An 8,401-nucleotide genomic window follows, 5' to 3' on the forward strand; every position below is an offset into this window, starting at 1 on the left:
ATCTATCTATCTATCTATCTATCTATCTATCTATCTATCTATCTATCAAGAAGAAGAAGAAGAAGAAGAAGAAGAAGAAGAAGAAGAAGAAGAAGAAGAAGAAGAAGAAGAAGAAGAAGAGAAGAAGAGATTGGATTTATACCCCGCCCTTCACTACCCAAAGGTGTCTCAGAGCGGCTTACAAACTCCTTTCCCTTCCCCTCCCCACAACAGACAACCTGTGAGGTGGGTGGGGCTGAGAGAACTCTGACACAAACTGCTCTTTTTCAAGGACAGCTGTGCCAGAGCTTGCGACTGACCCAAGGTCACATCAGCAGGTGCAAGTGGAGGAGTGGGGAATCAAACCCGGTTCTCCCAGATTAGAGTCCGCACACTTAACCACTACACCAAACTGGCTCTCTGTCTGTCTGTCTGTCTGTCTGTCTGTCTGTCTGTCTGTCTGTCTGTCTGTCTATCTATCTCTATATAAGAGGCTAACTATTGTCTCCCAAATGAAGGTGGAGGGGAGCAGCAGCAGCATGGTATGGCCCGATCTCATCAGACCTCAGAAGCTAAGCTCGGCCAGTACTTGGAAGGGAGATCTCCAAGGAAGACTCTGCAGAGGAAAGCAATGGCAAACCACTTCTGCTTCTCACTTGCCTTGAAAGCCCCTTGCTGGGGTCACCTTAAGTTACCATAAGTGAACTGACAGCATTTTACACACACACTCAACAGGGTGGGGTGGGGGGTGTGAAGTTCTAAGAAAAGAGGCATTGTAATCAGCTGATCTTTCACAAATTTTGGCCCTTTCTGCATGCACAGCTCACTGTGCTTACTCCGGAGAATCTGAGCAGTTGAACCATTACGGTTGACTTCGGATTTTTTGTGCCTGCCCTTCTGCACCACCCTTTTCCTCCAGTTTATTTCTTGTGTGTCCTGTGTGCGCATTCTGCATCTCCAACAAAACCTGCATTTTTTGCTTAATTGGGGTGGAGACTTATGATGTGTGGGGATGTCTAATGGCCGTATTGCAGATGTGCATTAGCCTCCAGTAAGCGCCTTCCATTTAAATCCTCCTTGTTCAGTTCTGTGAATGAAACTGACACGAGGAAGCGGCCAAGAACTTGGCCAAGCCGACACACAAGCAATGGGGCACACCGCAGCCTCACCTTTCTCTCCTCCTCGTTCCCCCACCCCCCTCTATGGCTCAGCACCATTGGGCTACTCTGGGCATGGGTGACCCATAGAGAGACACTAGCTTGGAGGTTGGCTAGTCTGTCGGTCAGTTTGTGCTTCAGTGGCGGCGGCAGCCACTGTGGCGATGGTTGTGGAGTCACGGCCAGAGCTGGTTGGGGCATGGTTCCTCTGAGGGGTGGAGGAGGGAGAAATCTTTCCAGCGGAAACACTTCCAGAGAGCAGAGTTTTTCAACTTGCAGGAAGAAGTCCAATAAAAAGTAGATGTTTCGCTCCCTCCATCCTTCTGCCTCATATTGAACCATATGTATGTGCGGGGAGGCAAACAGCCGCTCCCAGCAACTGGAACCAGCATTGCTGGTGTGGAGAACCCATCTTTGCAAGAAATCTTGCCTTGCTTTCCCCCAAAAAATGCATCAAAGTGAATCAAAGAAAGAAAAAAGAAAGACAGATTTAAGCTCAACCACACTGCTGATTGCCTCCTTGCACCAGGTACCAACTGGCAGAGGCGTGCTCAGAGCCTTGGCCATTTTACAGAATGCAGAGAGCTTTTTGGCTTAATGGCAGAAAGTGAAGAGGACCTAAAGAGCCTCTTTCTACGAGTGAAAGAGGAGAGTGCAAAAGTTGGCATGAACATAAAAAAAGAAGATCATGGCATCCGGCCCCATCACTCCTTGGCAAATAGAAGGGGAAGTCATGAAAGCAGTGACAGACTTCACTGCAGACGGTGACTGCAGCCATGAAATTAAAAGACGCCTGCTCCTTGGGAGGAAAGCGATGGCAAATCTAGACGGCATGATAAAAGTAGAGACATCACCCTGCCAACAAAAGTCCATATGGTCAAAGTGATGGTATTCCCAGTAGTAATATACGGCTGCGAGAGTTGGACCATAAGGAAGGCCGAGCACCAAAGAACAGATGCTTTTGGATTATGGTGTTGGAGAAGACTCTTGCGAGTCCCTTGGACTGCAAGGAGATCGAATTAGTCAATCCTAAAAAAAATCAACCCTGACTGTCCCCTGAAATAGAAGGCGAAGTCGTGGAAGCAGTGACAGAATTCACGTTCCTGGGATCCAAGATCACTGCAGATGGTGACTAAAGCCATAAATTTCCTCCTTGGGAGGAAAGTGATGGCAAACCTAGGCAAAACATTCAGAAAACCCCAGGGAAACAGCAGAGGGAAACTCAACTGAGAGCTGAATAATGCAGAATTTTAAAATAACCCAGCAGAAATGCAAAATTTAAGATATACAGCAAGTCGAAAGTGGAAGGCCATGCAGAATACAAAATATATGCAAGGCAGAACAGTTGTGAGTGTGGGAAATAACCCAGTGCAGAGAGAGTCTTTCTTCTGGGTATATTTCAGATTAAATGCAAATAAGCAATACACTTGAGGAGCATTTGTTGATATTTTGTTTTATGCCCTATAATAATTACAGCAATGTAATTAGCCCACGTTAAACTGTCATTCCTATTTATTTTTAAGTGAAGGGGTTTGTGGCTTTGTTATCCATACCTACTAAATGTGCCAATTTAACCAATTATAATAATTACCACATGCAACCCACCCTGTCCTACTAATTTAGCTTACTCCTAAGCGAATGTGCAGAGAATTGCAGCCATTGTTGTACTGTACCAGTCAAGAGATTAGAAATAAAGGTACTCCTGAAGAAAATCATGTGAAGTCTGAAAAAACATCGAGGGAGACAACCAGTTTCTCTAAATGACATCTTTTTACTGTCACCCTTTTTACCAGGGACTTCCTGGCTCTTAGTCACTCAATGACACTTCTTCTCCGCGCCCCCATGGCCCAGACCCCGCCAGGCCCTCCTGTCTTCCGCCGTCCTCTGAAGTTTGCTCAATTTCATGTTCGTTGCATCGATGACACTGTCTAACCATCTCATCCTTTGCCATTCCCATCTTCTTTGACCTTCAATCTTTCCCAGCATCAGGAAACACTAGAAATCTATATATTTAAAAAAACAGCCTGTTCCTTGCTTTCCACACTCCCATCACAATTCTAACATGATCAGGATGGTAGGATTAGCCCCACCCCATTTCTGTTCTTATGGGCATTCCTTAGGACTCTTAGGGCATACTCCTAGGGACACAAAAACCAAAGAACCAGTGGTACAGTGATTAAAGTGCTAGAGTAGGATCTGGGAGACCCAGGTTTGAATCCCCACTCTGTGACAGAAACTTTGGGCCAGTCACCCACTCTCAGCCTAACCGACCTCACAGGGTCGTTGTAAGGCTAAAATGGAGGCGAGGAGAACAACGTAAGCTACTTCCAATGCAATCCTAAACCGGTCTACTCAGAATGCTATGGAAATGGATTCAGTGGGGCTGACTCCCAGGAAAGTATACTTCTAATGCAATCCTAAACTGCTCAGTCCACTCAGAATGCTATGGAAATGGACTCAGTGGGGCTGACTCCCAGGAAAGTATTCTTAGCATTGCACTGTTAAGGTCCTCATTGGGGAGGAAAGGAAGAGTAAAAATCTGCTCTCCACCCTGACACCGAATGCCCTGCTCCTATTAGCACTGGCCTTCTGTTACCTACCAGCAGAGAAGAAGGCCTACAAGGAAACGTGTCCTGCATGGAGGACTGAGAGACATGCTCCACACTTCTCTGCAGGATCTCTACCGGCCAGTGACAGCATGTTTTTTACTGGGTGATCTTAAGCAGAGTTAGAAAGGTGTAAGTCCATGGAAGTCAACGGGCTTCCAAGGGTGTGATTCTGCTTAGGATGGCACCCTCAGTGTAAGGAGTAAGGATTTTTGTGCTTAGCACAATAGAGCGATGGCAGATGACCTGTGAGATGACCTGTTCTCCCCAAGTGCCTTCTGCCTACATGCGCCACCATCACAATGATGGAGAGTTTTCTGGTTCAAATCAAAATCTCCTTTATCCCCCTTGCTCCAAAATTCTGAACCCTCCTGTAGTGCATTAAAAAAAAGAGAACTGGATCAATCTTGTTGCTTATACAAACACATAAACACCTCGCAACTGGGGGAACTAAATGTCACATAGTGATTGATGTCTTTCACAACCTCTTTGCTTTAAAAAAAAGAGAGATGTTGAACATGAGTTGAGGGCATTGTTGCAATTATTATAAGGCATAAAAATATAACCACGATATATGGATAGAAAATATGTATAATGTAGATTGCAAAACATACTGTTTATGTCTACAGCCAGTTGTGGTTCCAAAGCATGCATGCAGACCCGCCACCCCACCCCACACACACACATTTGCTAGTTATGTACACTGAAATGCTTTCTATGTGAAGAAGCTCTCCAGTTCTGTGAAAATGCCAGAATTTCTGGGAATAGAAGATGCAGTAGTCCTCGGTCAAAGTGTGCAATAACTGTTTAGCAAGAAAAAAAGAATGTTTGCACTCAGGGGCTAATTAATTCATTATAAATTTATCTCCTTGTCTTCCACCCTGGAAAGCAACACAGCTTGCATAGGATTTCTAGGAGGTCTCCTATCCAGATGTGTTGCTGACCAGCCCCACCTCTGCTTAACTTCCACAAGGTTGCTCCATCACATACACTCTAGCCACATCCTGGGACCTCAGGTAAATGCTATCGTGCTTTCTTTAAATTTCTGCAGGACAGTTGCCTACACCCACTTCAAGACTTTGCATTTGTTTTCAGGCATTGTAAAATAACCAGGGCTGATGTAAAGGCAGTATTTTCAGTATTAATTTGCAAAACTGAGTACATAGTCATATTTGTTCTCTGTGCTGCTTGATATAGGAATTCAAAAACATTATATAAAGCACCTTTCTAATAACATAAAAACAAAAAGAGTCTAGTCTGAGGGCGGAGTGATCATAGTTTTATAATGGTTGTGTTGTATTTGTTTTACGCTTCATTTAAAAGATTACTTCCCACCGTAGTGTGCGCTTTGAGAGGAAGTAGGAATTCCAATGTAATAGTGAAAATCATTCTATTACTTAGTGGTTGATGCTTAAATTCAATGATTTAGATTCCCTGGATTTGATACAAACGTTGTTGGTATGAACACATAAGGGAAATGTGGTCAGTGTCTCATTACTTTCAGATGCTTGGGATTCATGCTATATAATAATTGTAATTTTACTTTCTAGGAGGTAAGAGGGGAGACTTAGAAATTCAAGTAATATTTCTAAACAATTTTTGTATACATATATTGTTGCTGTTTGCCCATATAAATGAAGACACACAAAAAAGCGAAAAGCAAATTGACTTACCAATTAACGGGCTTTTAACAGGTAGGTGCAGAAGGCTTGATTCTTTGGACCAGACGCGTTCTCAAAACCAGAATAGATACTTAGCAGAAATAAGAACCCTTTCCTGTGTGAGGAAAGAACTGTTCAAGTTCTGCAAATTTCTGACAGACAAATCTTTCTCTTTAAAAAAAAAAAAAGAAAAAGAAAAGTTCCCTTCCAATAATAACCCTTTGCCCGACAAGCACGTCAAAAATCTGTTTCCGTGACACTGCAGAACACTCTGAAAACGGCCGATTGTCTTGCTACTCTGAGGACTTTTTATCACACAATCTTGGGTGAGAGCTCAAATTATCAAAGAAGCAAAGGGTATTTTGTTTCAGATCTTTCATCTGCACATTTTGTTGTTCAAGGTCTGTAATGAACCCAGTAAGAATCAATATGGAAAATGTGTTCCTCTACATGTCTTCCCACATCTGTGGAGCAGAGATAACAAGATCAGAAATTAACATCTGGCTCTTTAGTTCACTCTTCTTCCAGCTAGCTCACAGAGCTCCTCGCATACCACAGAGGCAGGTCCCGTCATTTCAGCTGTAGAACTTAGGGTTGCCAGGTCTGGGTTGGGAAATACCTGGAAACTTTGGGGGTGGAGCCAGGAGAGGGTGGGGTTTGTGGAGGGGAGGGGCCTCAGCATAGTACAATGCCCTGGAGTCAACCCTTCATAGCAGCCATTTTCTCCAGGGGAGCTGATCTCTGTCAGCTGGAGATCAGTTGTAAAAGCGGGAGAACCCCAGGCCCCACCTGGAGGCTGGCAACCCTAGTAGAACTGCATCTGCAATTCTGCTTCGTGTTGCTTTGGAAGCCTTTATTTCAACAGGGTGTGGCACTTGCCTCCTACATCAAAATATCACTTCCTAGCTTGGACACTGCATAGCAACTGGCCTCAAAATACGAGCCCGGTGAGCAAACTGAAGCCCCCATTCACATAGAGAAATATAAACCCAGCTGCCAGGGTTTGGACCAGTGTGCTCTCTAAGCTGAGTTAGTGTGAGCTAGCTCACAGTTTTTAAGCCTCTAGCTCACAGATTTTTGTCTTAGCTCAGGAAGGAGGGCTCCAGAGCAAACTAATTTATGCAGCAGCCAAATCGCACACTCACAACTTTAATGCCAGTAGCTCAGAAAGTATAATTTTTGCTCACAAGACTCTACGGTTTAAAGGGAGCATTGGTTTGGACTTGTTTCTAGCTTCAAGGAGTTTTCATAAAGGAACTTTCCCTTTTAATGGTCAGTTTCTAGCCCTGATAGGGTTGCCAGGTTCCCCCTGGCCACTGGTCTATAAAGTTCCCGGTCTGTAAATAGGTGCCACCTTACGGTCCTTGGAGGAAAGGCAAGATACAAATGTACTAAAAATTTCCTGGTGCAAGAAATCTGTTAGAACCATTTACTTTGTGGCCACCATCATCCTGGGTGGATGGCACAGGCTTGCCTGATCTCACCAGATCTTGGAAGCTAAGCAGAGTTAGCCCTGGTTAGTACTTGGATGGGAGACCTCCAAGGAAGGCCAGGGGTCACCATGCAAATGTAAGCAATGGCAAACCACCTCTGAACATCTCTTGCCTTGAAAATGCTATGGGATTGCTATAACTCGACTGCGACTTGATGGTACTTTTCCACCACCACCGTCATCCGGGGTGTGTGCAGCACTGTGAAAAAGCCCCCATTAATACTGGAGCTCTATGCAACCATCCAGAATTCTAAGAGGTGTTTTAACGTTCTTTAATGTTCGTTGACATTCTTTAGTGATTGTGCATTGTTCCTCACAGGGAACTAATTGCCAGGAGACACTTTCACGATTACTTTAGGTTCTTGAATGAGACATCCCTACCAAAGCCAAGAGAAGATGTAGGAGCCCTTCCAGTTGAAGGAAAGACACAGAAGTGTGTGGGAGCTGGGAATTTGGAATGGAGAAAAGGGCAGTGTAATGTATCCAGTCCAGACAAGTCAATAGACAAACGTCGAGCTTCGCTCCAAGAGACAATGGACTATGCGGATCCTAGCCCGCTCCAATCAGGGAGCTAGGTTCCCGGCCGAGAGTCTATGGGACTCTCGGCCACTGTAAATAACCTGTAGGGAAGTAGGGGTGTGTTTTGGGTGGCGGTTTCTCGGGGGATATAAGCCGGCCTGCGAGCCGGCCAAAGTCGTCTTGTTCCTGGTCGAATAAAGTACGCTTTGCTGAAAACACTCTCCGTCTCCGTATTTTTCAGGCAGACAGGGCTGAGGGCTGAGTGAAGCACTCTGGAGTGCAGAATCAATCTCTCTCTCTCTCTCTCTCTCTCTCTCTCTCTCTCTCATGATCTGATGTGGAATAAATGGTTTGCTGCATCCACTTATGTTCTACTTGTATATTTGTAAAAAATAAAGCACATATTACAAGACCTCGTCACCTAATCCAAAGGATCCCAAACCTGAGTACCTTTATCCCTGAAATGTTTCACCATTCAGAGAGGTGAGCAGTGCACTGTAAAAAGCGTAGGATCTTGGGGTTTGGTGAGGCTGGCCTTTTCAGATTTGCTTGGCTAGAACTGCTACCAAATGGAGGGTTAACCCTTTGTGACCCCTGACCGGCTGCCCCAGAACAGTCCGGAGCCTCGGCGGTCAGAGTATTATGTATGACAGAGGAAGTTCCCTAGGCAAGTTCCTTGTCTCCAAAAAGGCATGTGCCTCTCTCGCTTCAAATTTTCCCATACATTAAGTAACGTGAGCTGAACAGCAGGCTGTGTGAGAAGTTGAAAAGAAGTCTCTCAAGGCTGGGATTCAGTTTTTATTCCAGACACAACAGAGACAGACAAATGAGAGGGATCAGGGGAGGGAAATGCAGAACTTAGACAACAAAACAAAATTATATTACGTAGCTCATTCCAATCTGACAAGGTTTTCCAGTCTTCTACACGACAGTCTTCTACATAGACAAGCAAACTATTCCAAGGTGACAGAAGGCCCTTCTTGCTAG

The 8,401-nt window shown here is 44.8% G+C and overlaps 1 protein-coding gene across 1 annotated transcript in view; it reads right to left on the reverse strand.

The window, feature by feature from the left end:
• LOC107111260 (C-C chemokine receptor type 4-like) overlaps window positions 1-5,550 on the reverse strand; it is a gene marked incomplete at its 3' end in the record, with an annotated part of 18,460 nt that extends 12,910 nt beyond the window's left edge. Inside the window, exon 1 of the mRNA XM_015412211.1 lies at window positions 5,416-5,550. The remainder of the gene's footprint in view (window positions 1-5,415) is intronic.
• Window positions 5,551-8,401: the final 2,851 nt, after the last annotated feature.

Source organism: Gekko japonicus, unplaced genomic scaffold (genome assembly GCF_001447785.1).
Source record: "Gekko japonicus isolate JY-2015 unplaced genomic scaffold, Gekko_japonicus_V1.1 scaffold747, whole genome shotgun sequence".
Lineage (NCBI taxonomy): Eukaryota > Metazoa > Chordata > Lepidosauria > Squamata > Gekkonidae > Gekko > Gekko japonicus.